At 37.1% G+C, this 13,482-nt stretch overlaps 1 protein-coding gene across 6 annotated transcripts in view; it reads left to right on the forward strand.

Moving 5' to 3' along the window:
* ATG5 (autophagy related 5) overlaps positions 1 to 13,482 on the forward strand; it is a 113,945-nt gene that overhangs the window by 50,482 nt on the left and 49,981 nt on the right. The window lies entirely within an intron of this gene.

Genomic DNA, 13,482 nt, shown 5'->3' on the forward strand with positions numbered 1-13,482 from the left:
TAAAAGCTTTTTCACATCTGGATTTCCAGGCTATTCAGTTATCAAAGTTTAGATTTACTTAATTTTTCTGGACAAAAAGTGGTATCTCAGCAAAGATATCCTTAAAGGTATAATAGATACTATACTGGAGAAGCAATTTTTAAAAATATTTTTACTCTTCTTTTTAAAGCCATTTAGATATTTTTCCAACCTGTATTTAACCTTCTTTAGTGAATTGATTCACTGGTGACATTAACTGCATATTTTCTTCAGTGCAACACAATCAATATGAGTTTCTTTCTCTCTGTTTTTCTCCATCTGTTGACTTATTTTTTCTCCCTTTTCCTCTATGGTTTTCTCTATTCCAATGACTTTTCATTCAACTGGAAGCTTCACAGTAATTGTGGTGGTTGCTTCTCTGTGGTGACATCCGTAACTGAGCTTTGTGCCGTGGGAACACAGAGAATATATGGTTTTCAGACTCAGCATTTGTAGCTGTATATTGAGCTGTTCCTGCTGCCAGATTCTTAGGGACCACCACAAGAAGAGGGAGGGAATGGTTTCAAGAACCACCCACAGTGTATATATGCCTTTGCTTTAGGAAGCATGGATATAATTAAGTCTTCCTTTTAACTGTGCTGAGAAGAATGTTGCAATGAAAAAATGTATTTACATATATATGTGGATTGAATATATGCATTGATTACTAACTGTTGAAAACACAGTGTAAAGAGCACTGTCAAAAGAACAGGTTGAATAATGGACTTTAAAAGATTGATAGTGAAAATGGTCTTTGTAAAAGGCTGTGTCAATATTATTTTGGACTGTTATGAACTGTGGGTAACTGTTTAGAATACTGTGTTTTATTTAAATTAGCTTATGAAACTATTTATTCAAGGCTTTTATTGTTTGTTGAAGTGTTGTACAAAATGAAAACTTGAACTGTTATTATCCCAACCCATACTTTTCTGTCTCTCCTCAAACTGGTCCTTTATTCAATTATATATATATATATATCTATAACATATATGTGTGTGTGTGTGTAACTTTTTTTTCTGCTTAATGAATTCTGTACAGTGCTCACCTTTCTGGATTGCTGAATAGTTTCATCTGCTTAAGCTGCTAATCAGAGAAACTGGTGGACAAAAGACTTTTTTATGGGCATTTTTAGACCAAAAGAGTGGCTTCTGGTCAGAGTCCATCCCCTAACTCTTCTCTTGTCCTCAATCACTGCAGTGGAGTTGGAGCAGAGTGCATGGTAGTTGGGAACCCCTGTGTCAAAATGTCTATCAGGCATTTCATATATTAGTAGTAATGGTCAGAAAGTGTAAAGAAAAGCAGTGGAATTAGAACAAGCACTAAGAAGCCAGTGTAGTTGTTAAAACTATTGGCAATTACATTAATTATCTTGACTGTAAAGGATACCCTGTTTTTCTAAAGCAATGATGAGAATGGCTGTCTCTGTTAGTAGCAAACACAGAGCCATAGAATGGTTTGGGTTGGAAGGGATCTTAAAGTTCATCTAGTTCTAACCCTGCTGCCATGGGCAGGGGCACCTTCCACTATCCCAGCTTGCTCAAGGCCCCATCCAGCCTGGCTTTGAACACTTCCAGGTATGGGACAGGCCACAGCTTCTCTGCACAACCTGTGCCGCTACGTTGCCGCCTGCTGAGTAAGGAATTCATTCCTAATATCGAATTTAAACCTGCCTTCTTTCAGTTTAAAACGATTTCCCTTTTTTCCTATTTCACTTCATGCCTTGTAAAAAGTCCCTTTCCAGCTCTCTTGTAGGCCTGCTTTCAGGTACTGGAAGCATCTTTAAGAATAATAAAATGTTCAGAGAACTTTCAAGGAAGATGCACTTCCTTCACCATGTGTTACTCCTCCTGCAGTACTGTGCAGTACTTTCTTCCAGAAGGCTAGGTTTGAACAGATCTAATATAACCCTCTCTAATTTTGTGTCTGAATAAGTATTTAGACATCAAATGTGTTAAATCATCTGTTTTCTCATTAGCTGAATAGTTTTTCTTTTTACATGGTTCCTATTTAGCTGTTTCATAGGCAGTAGTTGTGGTTATGTGGCAACAGAAACAGTAAGACCAGGTCACCACCTTCTATTGAATATTGATACATTTCATTTGTTTCAGTCATTTTCTCTGTTCTGGTCTTCCTGTGTTGACATAAAATTTGAAAGGCAGTGAAGTCCTTGTCATGTTTAATAAATATTAAAATCAATATTTTCAAACTAATCCAATAATCACTTCTTTGTACTGTAGCCTGCTGTAGTCTTTCTTTAAGGCACGTTATATTTTTGTGTTTAGTTACTAAACTCGATTTTACCAGTTACACAGCAGTTCATAAAGTCACTGCTTTCACTATGGATAGGCCTATATTGTGTATTAGTATATTTTTTACTTACTGTATTTCCATAATTATTGTTTAATTCATTTTGTCTAAAGGCTGCATACAATTGAAACAAAATTTGCAAGTTGTGTAGTTAAATAGATATACTTAGCTTACTATTCATGGACTACTATTCCTGACCCTCTAGAGTTTTTGGGAATCCTTCCTGGAAGATGGGCAATTTCATTTCAGTTTTCAGTCTTTTAAGGCAAAACATTGCAAGTTCTGTGCTTTGAACATAGTAAGCTGTGCTTAGTTCTCAGTTGTGATCGTTTTCTGTTGGAGGAGTGTGTGTACTTGTTCTTTATGTTTGCTTCTCTCTGGTTGTTCATACTTATATCTGAGGCAATCTTGTCAATTAGGTTTTTGGGCAGTGTCTCATTGTATTTGATTCTGATGGCAGCGTCAGGAAAGAGGGGTACTTATTTTTCAGTTCTCTTTTCAACTTGTGTTGACCTATCATATTTTCTGTCATGTCAATGTCTCTTTGTTTTCCTGCTCATGTTCCTTTATCATCTATTCTAGTCATAGCTCTTGCTGTCCTTTGTAACTCCTTTTTACTATCTACTTTTGCATGCTCTAAAACTGCGTCTCCTTTGACTAAGCTCACTGTAATTTATATAACTAATTTTGCTGATTTTCATACCTTAGCTGTTTTCGTAACAGAAATAGATCTAGTTCTCTGAGGTAGTAATTAGTTAATAGTCACTTCTGTGTTAGTTTTCTTTCTTTTTACTTTCTATCTTTTGTCCTGTGATGTTCTATTATCTAGACTTATACTATAGTTTCCTAGAGTTTAGCAGCAGATTTTTGTATCACTGGATATGAAAATCTAAAATATTTTGACACCTAGAGACTGTGCCTCTTTTTCAGCATTCTTCCATTTCCCAGTTTCTCTTGCTTTTCATTTGTCGCCCAAGATGACTGATGTCCTAGTTAGGTACTCAGGGAAGTCAGAATCAAGTTGTCCAGTGTTGCCCTTCTAATTCACCATTTTACACTCTTGAAATTGTACATATATCCTTTCCAGCCAATGGTCCAAAATCCTACAGCTTTGCTTCTCATAGACTGTGCATCGTGTAGTTTTGAATCTAAGCTCATAGCAGATGGCTTTTTTATTTTAATATGAAACATCCATTCATGAGTGTTTAGAATCAGGGTTAGAATCAGATTATTCATGCTGCAGCCTGTAAACTCATTGTCTGATCTTTTTTCCTATGCTTGTGGATGCCGCTTGCACAGACAAAAGTTGATTCTTTAATTGGACAGTTCTTGTGTGGTAAAGTGCAATTGTCTGCAGTAGTTCCAGTTCTAGAAAATTAGGCAGTCATTTAAATAACTTCAGAAGTTATTACTATTTGTGGGAAGATTTAATGGATTATACAGAAACAGACTAAGATAAAGCTTGATATTGCTTGTGGTCTCTTACACTGGTTGTAGTTTCTGTGCAGGTAAGGAGGAGATTGCAACTATAGCATGAAGTCACACACCTGATATGATAGAACATGTTACTTATGGGTATTCTTCCTCAGACTTATGAATAACAAAATCATCTGTCCCTGAAGGTGATAATACCATGACTACTCTCCCCTACTGTCTAAAATTCTCTGTTTTACTCATATTAGGTAGATTAGGCCACCTGCTTGCAGCAACACTGTTGTTTATGACAGATAATAAAATTAAGTGTTATCTATCTGTTGCTTCAAGGAAGTCGTGCTGTGTTTCCTCATGATTTTCTGTATATGGTGGTAGTGTTCCTGTTGCCAATTAAGCAGCTTTTGTTTCCAGAAGTAATATCAGTTCTGAATGTCAGCATTTATCAATTTGGAAAAAAAAAAGTGAATAATTCACAACTATTGAAAAAAATACTTTGTTTAGTACACATTTATGAAGTTCCTGTAAATGAACATCCCAATACTGTAAACAGCTCATTTAGAAATAGTGACTCATCTTATTAGGAGAAAGGGAGGAACACAGTATGATCTTACATAACTACAAAGCAACAACTGCAAGGGGAAACAGTTTTGAGTTCAACAGAATGCTTTGAAGAGGCAAAGGGTTAAAATGATAGAAAACAGAGTTCTGAGAGGGAAAGACTTTTCTTCTTCCATGCCAGAAATTTAAGACATTGGGCATAATGCAAAGATAAAAACTGTGTAATGCAGAAGAAAGCAGTTTTCTCGTACTGCTATCATGTCTAAACAATTCTGGATACAATTTTAATTTGCCAGTGTTGTTGAAGTCTTCATAAAACTTGTTTTGTCTCATGCTTCCTTGAAGACTCAAATGGTAAACATTTGGACATAATGACGCAAACAGTAGGCTATCAATCATTCCCAGTTTTCACAGCATTGTTGTTCATTCAGAAAAGCTGCGTGAACTGACCTCTTTCTAAAGCAATGTCATTAGTTCTTTCAGAAATAAAACAAGGATCAAAAAGACTTTCAGGATTTTTCTTTTAAGACTTGCTGTACTGAATGATTTTGTAAAATTAGGGATGAACTGTTTTCAATTAACTCTCAGCTTTTTTTAATGTATAATGTATGAGAGACTACATATTAATTGTTTTTGTTCTCCCTCAGTTTTTTAAGCATTGACTTCCAGTAAATTAGTTAAACAGAAAATTGAATTTAGATTAGATTTGCCATGTAGACTCCTAATTTTGATACAAATGAGAAATTGTGCAACAGAAGAAGGTAAATTTATGCAGTGTGAATGTCTTTGGACAGACATGAAATATGACTGGGCTTGCTCTGCCTGAGGTCAGGCAGAAACTGTGGGAATTGGAGCAGCACAACACTATCCCATTCCTTGCTGCTCCTGTGGTGAGCAAACTGATGAAGTCTTTGCTCCCCACGTCTAACTAGTAAGTCTGTTTGCATGTGCTCTCTGCAGACTGGTCTCTGTTTTTCAGTGCTGTGGAGGTACAGTGTTGAAATACTTTCCCAGTCCACCTAAATTTAAAAATATAACAAGCCCTGGGCAGTTTTAGGCACTTTATTAGCCACACTTTCATCCCACATGGCTATGAGAGTATTGGGAAGGGTTAGAGGTCTTCCAGAGGGTGAGTGTACTAAAAGATGGTTAAAAGGTTGCTAGTGATACAAATTCTAGTCTGCTGTCTTCTCTGCTGTGGGAGTCGTCTTGCAGGCCACAACTGACCTTCAGACCACTGCTTAAGCTATTCCTCCTTGTGTCCTTGACTCAGTGGTGCTTTCCATGTTGAAGGAGGTCACCCTGTACTTCTCCTTTCTGGTGTGAGTCATTATTTGTGCCTGTTATCTTTTCCTAACTAGGCCATATGCTTGGATTATCCTTCTGCATCTGACTTTTGTCTTACTGCTGACTTCTTGATTTTTATTTTTGGTTTTTTTTGACTCACACAAACATCTACCTGCCACAATTGCCTTTTTGTAAGTTGAAGTGGAAACTTTGTTTTTTCTGTGTTAAAATTGCATGCCTTTTGATTTAGTAGTCCTTTTTGATCAAAAGGGGTGGAAGTTCAGAGGTTGGCTTGAGATTATAGAATTAATAGTCATGACTACAGAATTAATTAATATAGATTTAATTTGTCATGACCACACAGAAAGGTACAAATAATCTGAGAATAATGTGACAACTGTGCTTCTTCTTAGCCATCTTCTTTTCTAAACAAACTCTTTACATTATCAGAGAGGGCTTCTGTTGTGTGCAGAATGTTCTGGCTGACTTGCTCCTGAAAGGAAACAGTGGGTATGTGGGGCTACTTGTGATCTTTCTGCATACAGTTTCTTTGGAAACACTGAACATAGCTTGGTTTTAAGGCTTGCTCCAACTTTACCTCAATCGACTCTGCAAGGATTTAGTAGCTTATGAGTGCTTTGCTCCTTTCCTGTTGGCACATAGGATGAAATTTAGTAAGTCCAAATGCCAAGATTCTGCACTTAGGACAGAGTAGTGTGGAGCACAGATATAAACTGGGAGAGGAGTGGCTGGAGAGCAGGCCTGCAGAAAAGGACTGGGGGGTGCTGGCCAGTGGCAGACTTGGTATGCGGCAGCAGTGTGTCCTGGCAGCCAAGACAGCAAACCATATCCTGGGGTGCAGACACATCACAGACAGTCAGAAGAGGTGATTATCCCAGTGTATTCAGCACTGGTGCAGCCTCACCTCGAGGGCTCTGTGCAGTTCTGGGTCCCACCCAATGTCAGTGTGTTGAGGTATTCCAGTGCCTACAGAGGAGAGCAGCAAAGCTGGTGATGGGGCTGGAAGGCATGTCCTGTGAGGAAGGGGAGACAGAGGTGCTGTGGTCTTCCCCGAGTATCCGATGATAGGACATGTGGGAATAGCTCAAAGCTGCACTGAGGAGATTTAGGCTGGACCTTATGAAGCATTTCTTTACCATAGGTGTGGTCAAATACTAGGACAGTTTTCTAGAGAGATGGTCAATGCTCCAAGCCTCTCAGTGTTTAAGAGGCACAATGCCCTTAATAACATACTCTAACTTTTGGCCAGTCCTAGATTTCTCAGGCATTTGCATGAGTTGATCATCGTAGGTCCCTTCCAACTGCAATAGTTTATTCTAGTCTACTCTTTCCTCTTACATTCAGCAACTTTGCTAACATCGCAAGAGTAATGTGCTGTTTCTTTGTGATTTGGATGAGGTTTCTGGGCAAGCACATTCAGAATCATAGACTGTAGGAAGAGGTCAGCAAATAGGGAGATAATCCTGTTTCTTGAACAAGCCTTTGGAAATTTGTTCAGCTTCAGCTAAATTTGTTCTGCTGGCCACCCAATAAGTTTTATTAGTATCAGACTCCAGACTATTCTCTTTAAATTAGTCAAAAGGCCAATGACTTTATTCAGGCACAACAAAGTTTTTTAAGTCTATCATTAACAGTAGTAGTATAAAATGGAGAAAGTAAAATCCTCCACAGTGCAATAGAACTTCTTCAAAATTTAGCTTACTCTGTTTGAAAATCTCAAGCCAGCATTTCTAAAATTCTCTCCAGAAAAGAGGTGGGTTTTTTCATCCTAGAATAGTCTGCTCTTCCTGGGAACATCAGTGTCCTTCCATCAGTTTCCTGACAGTGCTATATACATTTGGAGATCCAGGCAGTTAAGAAAAGATTGTGGAAAATTACTGACAGAAAACCTGTTTGATTTTTAGTCATCTGCTATGTATGTGAATTTTAGGAGACCTGTTGGGATCGAAGCATCTTGACAGTGCTTTGGTTGTGTTGAATTTTCAGTTTTAAATGAGTTTTTTTTGTGTTTTAGGAGAAGACCTTAGGTTCTTTATGCACTGTACACATTGCAGTGTGTTCCCACAGAAGATATCACTTAGATAAAAGATGAGTGAAGAGAGACCTGAAAAGAGGGAATAAAGAGGCATAGAGGGGTGATGTGGCTTGTATCTGGTCACACTGAGGTCAATAGCAGAGTTAAGAACTGGATTTTTTTGAGTCGTGATCTAAGTCAGTCTGTCTTACTCCAGAGACCACAGAGGTCACTCAGTATGAGTGAGCCATCAAAAACTTCACAGAAAGAAACCCAAACCAAACCTTCCTACTTGTTTCTTACATGTCCTGGCTTGCAGAAATAAGCATGTCAGCAACAGTACACAAAGTACATAGATTTGCAGGATATTTCTTATGGTTAGTTTCACAGAAAATGTGACAATACCTTTAGTGCTGTAATGTAATTTGGTGCAAGAGTAACTGGAGATTTGGGTCTAGGAAAGCATTCAGGAGACAGTAATAACCCTTTGTGAAGATCCACAGTGTGAAGTTCTCAACCAGGACAGCAAACAAACATTTAAATGATGTGGTCCCAGTGTTTTTATTTATACTAGTAAACAAAAGTGGGCTAGAACATGTGTTGTTTGTGCTGTATGACTATTAGCAGTTCTTGGGCATAATTTCGGTCAAGGCATGTTAATACTCCCTCAAGAAATTCCAGCAGGGTTCATGGATTAACAATCTGGGGTCTATTCTCAACAGGCAGTAGAAAGGGGCAGAGAATTTAGCTGAATAGGCATGAAGTGTTCTCTGGCATTTGCCCTGAAGTTCAAAAAGTGTGTTCTGGCCCATTTTTAAAATTATATCTATACCTTTAAATTAGGTGTATGTATTGTGTCTTTGGGGGTTGGCTGAGTAAAACTACTCACATCATCTTTGCATGTCTCTTGCAGTCTGGTTCTATTTTGCCTTGATGCATATAGGTAACCTGATTTTTCCAGGAGATAAATGTCTTGCAGGGTTGGAAAAAATAGAACCTGCAAAATTAAGGACCTACAAAAACAAGTAGGAGAAAAATAGCTGTTTTACCAGTAATGTAAAGGAGAATAATCCACTATGTGTTCTACTCTCATCTCTAAGAATTCAGCAGCACTTGCTAACCGTAATTGTCCCCTGCTTGAATACCCCATTTTAATCAGAGATTTTAATAACCTCACAATCAGTGGATAAACAGTCAATATCTTTATTTTTCACTTTGCACCTGCAGCCATTTGGAGAATATCTGTTAAAAAAAAGAGGTAAAACTTTTCATTATGTCCAAGCCGAAGTCTTATGCAGTGCTTTGGCTTGTACACAGAGGTGCTACAGTCAGTGAAGATTTGAATGCACTTGTGCTCCTTGTCCTTTTTGCAGATGGTATCATCACCACATTTACAATGGCAAAATGCAGCAGGTCTCTACACTTCAGCAAAGTTCATTAGGTCCAGTATCTTTGTGCAAGCTGTCACCAGGCATTTAAGCCAAGAAGCCACATGTATGAACCACACAAACAGATGCCCTTCTGACGCTTGTGATGTTTGGCATCAATATCCTCAGACTGAGAGATGGTTGCAAAGCCAGTTCTTTAGTGTTGTGAGCTAATGCAGTCAAATTTGTGGTAATTAATGTCAGACCTGTATATGTTTGTCTACATAGCTAATAATTCCTAGTAATCTTGCTAGCTAATTAATGATACTAGCATAGCAAATATTTTTGCAAATGCTGTATGTTTGTGTTGCAAGCTTTATGGATCTATTTTTCTACTATAAAGTGGAAAAATACTTTCTGAACTGTAAATTAAAAATATTTAGGTTATGAGTCAAACTCTCATTAAAAATAGAGGCTATATTATGGCCTATCAGCTTTGCAGCTAAATGTCTTAATATTTTGGAATGGAAAAACTAAAAAGAACTTTTGATGAAAACTTCCAATTTTGACTCAGACCAGGTAGCTGTTTTGAGAAGGGATTATTTTTGTTAGTGTTCAGTGTATAGGGTCCTGCAGGTATTCCATTACTCCTTTCACCACTCTTTGCTGAATTCTTCGATGCTAGGTTCTTTAATTTTACTGTGGCAGAGATCTCTAAATACTTTTGTCTACTAGCTGTCCAAAAGAACCTACAGTACATGTACAAAAAAAAAGGTATTTCATGTGTGCAAACTCCACAGCCTGCTCATTACACAATTTATTTTTCGATAAGTAAGGGCCCGGAAGAAGCTAATGTAAGTATTTTAGCAAGGGTTTGTATTTCTCTGATAAACAGCACTCCCCTTCTGTTTGTGATCACAGGATGAAAGCTCTCTAAGCTTGTATATGTACATTTTTACTGCTACATCATGTAGTGTGCTCTTAAGATTGAGATCTCATTCCCCAGGAAGCATTTCTGTCTAAGATTAATTGCCCTTTTAAAATCAGTGTTTGATGTATTCCTTTGGCTATATCCTGACTCACTTTAACCCTCTTTGACCTGACCCCACTGACTATTACTGCCATGGCTGGAGCAGAAATCCTTCACCCTGATGTATGCAGTACAGACTTGAGCCTGTGGTTTTTCACATCAATGGATTCAATTAGCTGAGTTTTTACTGATCAGCTTAGCAGAGGTTGAAGAATTTGTCAGACGCAGAACAAAACTGTCCATACTTTGGGTATAATTGAAGAGCCCATCTCAATTTTCACATGTAGTTTGCTTGTGAAGTTGTTTACTTTGTTAAATAACATAATAATATTCCTGGAAGTAGCATTTTTAAAAAGGAAAAAACATTTTATTTTTCTCTAATTAAATAGGGGAGGGCAAAAAACATGAAATAACAGCTATTAAGCCTTCAATCTGTGTGTGTTGCTTATCACTCTTCAGCTAAATGGTTTTAAATGGTAATTATGTCCCAATGTCCACTTTTGAATTTGATGTATTAAACTGGGCAGATAAACTAGCAATTAGCATTAGGGCTTGAAAACAAGTGAACGTGCTGGTCTCTTCTGCATTGAGAATGATTTTTCAGAAACAGTCATCCTTATTTGCTTTGCTAGGAATAGGTCATCATTTGATTAGCTGAAAAGTTCTTTATAAAAGATGGTTGGCCATTAGGATCACAGAATATTTGCAGGCATAATGTGAATTATGGTAACTTGAAAATGAAGTAAACTTGAGGTTGAAAGTTCAAGAATGCCATTAAAAACCTTTACAAGTGTATGAATGTGCATATGCTTAGGGGATATATAATATGGTTGTATAGAGAATTTGTTATTTAATTGTTTGGCATAATAGTATTTTGAAAACAATGGCATTATAGAAGTTCTCACAAACTATTAGTAATGAGGTCTTTTACAGCAAATTGATTTGCTTTAGACCAAAATTTACAGAGATAAATCTTTATCAAATGTGATTTTTTTTGTGTTGTTTTTTCCTTTTCCAAGAACACATTGATCATGTTTAGCTCCCTAGCTGTATAGAGAGAGTGCCCTAATTCTAGAGATCAGTTGTACACTGGAGGGAAGGGCAACCTCAAGTCTAATTAAGGGCATAGTGCATAAAAGGGTTAACTTATTGTAAGTCAAGATGCCTTCTGTTCAAAAAACCTACACAACTCTTAAAAGTGATTTAGCTCTCCTTCAACAGTGGAAAAGATATCATGGGTGAGTTGGCCTCAATTTGCACACATTCAAGTGTTTATCTTTTAATGTGCGCCCTGCCTGTTCCTCATGTATCTAAATGTGTTATGTGCTTGCTTGTTGCATGGAACAGCAGCACTATTTACATGGAACTTTGTCACTTTGTTCATATGTGAATATCCAAACTTAATGCATTGAAGAGAATTGTTTTATGAGCCTCAGCTGCTAACCCCAGTTTTTCATAAACTACCACAGGTTTATTGCTGGTTCAAACATGAGGCTAAGACACTGATGCTAAGGAAGAAGGGTTATAAGAATATTCCCTGGGAATTTATTCCTAACTTTTTTTTCATTCTGCCTGAAGCTAGATGTTTGATGGAAAGCATCTTTGGCCTTGTAAGGTCTTCTAAATCCCTTTAAAGACTAAGATGTCAGATTTTTAAGAAGTATTTTAGGGTTCTGTCATAAATCAGTTTGGGACTTACTCCAAGAACCCCATTTAAAAAACTTCTATGAAATATACAAGAATAAAATAATAATTAAAAAGCATCAACAGCAAAGTTTAAGTGAAGCTTAACCCATTTCCACCCTCTATCTGCTTTTCCATTGAGTTGCATGAGCTCTTTTACAGAAGGAAAAGTTCCCTTGTCTTACATGGGATTACTGTCAGTGCCAACTGTTTTGGGGAATTGTTAAAAATAGTTTGCTCAGGCTTAGTCTGCTTAGTGGTGTTTCAGGCCAAATTTACTTTCTCTAAAAACTTTTTGAGTGGACTAGAAAAAGGGTTTTCTAGTTCATTTACATGCTTTCTGGCTCCTATGAGATTAGAAGTGTAAGCCAAGTTCTCATATGCTGTTCCAAAGCATCATAAACTTTTACTTGTGCTGATTAATCTGCTTTTTTTGCTGTGTTTCAGAAATGTGGCTATCTAACTTGAGGATAGACTTGAGGTAAAAGATGTCAGGAAATAACAAGAAAGAAAAATTGCACAGGGAAGAAAATTGTGAATGGGATGATGCCAATTATTTGATTTCATCTCAGTATTTAGTGATATTTAATGTAGATGATGGTAATATTGCATATGATAATACTGAACTTCTGTTTTGGGGATAGAGAAGGCTAGATTGTGTCTGGGATAATCCAAGGAATGTAATTATTTAAGATTCTCTATTAAGTCACAGATGTCTAAATTCAAGTTGCAATGTTTATACCATGAAGATACCAGCCAACTGGCCTGTGTCAAAACCATGTAAAGAAGTAGAACAATAATTAAAGCTAAATTAGCGGATATGGATGTAATATCAGTCCATATTTATATCTTGCTTGGAGCTGGTCTTTAGTCAGGTACTCTGCAAGAATAGACTTCACTGAAGTTGATACAGATCTGGTTCTGTCATAGCATTTTGGACAAGTAGTTTTTATGAGGAGCTCTGGTAAGATGACATGTAGGCGCTATAAGGATTAAATTGAGACATAATGTGAGTGACAAAACACTCCAGGATGAAGAGACTAATGTTTCCAACTCTTTATTTTGGATAAGAATTTTAAAAATCAACTTAATGAGTTAGAAAAGATGTGTTGAACACTCTCGTTATCTGTAGGTTGTTCAGTAAAGTATTAACAATTAACATTCCTTTTAAAAAAGATTTTAAAACAAAATACAAAGTTGTAGCTTTTATTTACCATACCCCAAACTGAAAACAGACATTTAGGAAAACGATGACCTTCAGTTTGTGCAATTGAAGTTACTACCAATGGCTCAAATGAGTGGTATTGTCTTGTGCTGATAGTTAACTAAAATCTGTCATGGTCTATTTATATTCATAGCGAGCAGTTAGTCTATGCAGGAACTGTAATTCTTATTCTCCAAACCCCATCTTGTGTTTGAAACACTTCTTGTTTCAGACATGGAATCATTTTGAGAAAGAAATTTGTACTGAATAATGCACTGACCTTGCATTTCTGTGTGTGAGTTCTTCACCTTAAGTCAGCTTCAGTGGCTTTCCCCAGTGCTGGTGAGGTATGTAGGCAGGAAGGAAAAGTCAGTCCTATGCTTTCATGTCACATATCAGCATCTAAAATTTTTGAGGTCAGAGGAACCTTTTGTTGTGGCTAGGCTATTGTAGAGTTGGCTTTGCAGAACTCTTTGTGTGTTCTTGCTCTTGGTCAGAGGATACTGAACAGTATATGTGCTGACATTATCCTGTGTATCATCTATGTGTCTCCTTAAAC

The sequence above is a fragment of the Parus major genome, chromosome 3 (assembly GCF_001522545.3).
Source record: "Parus major isolate Abel chromosome 3, Parus_major1.1, whole genome shotgun sequence".
Taxonomy (NCBI): Eukaryota; Metazoa; Chordata; class Aves; order Passeriformes; family Paridae; genus Parus; species Parus major.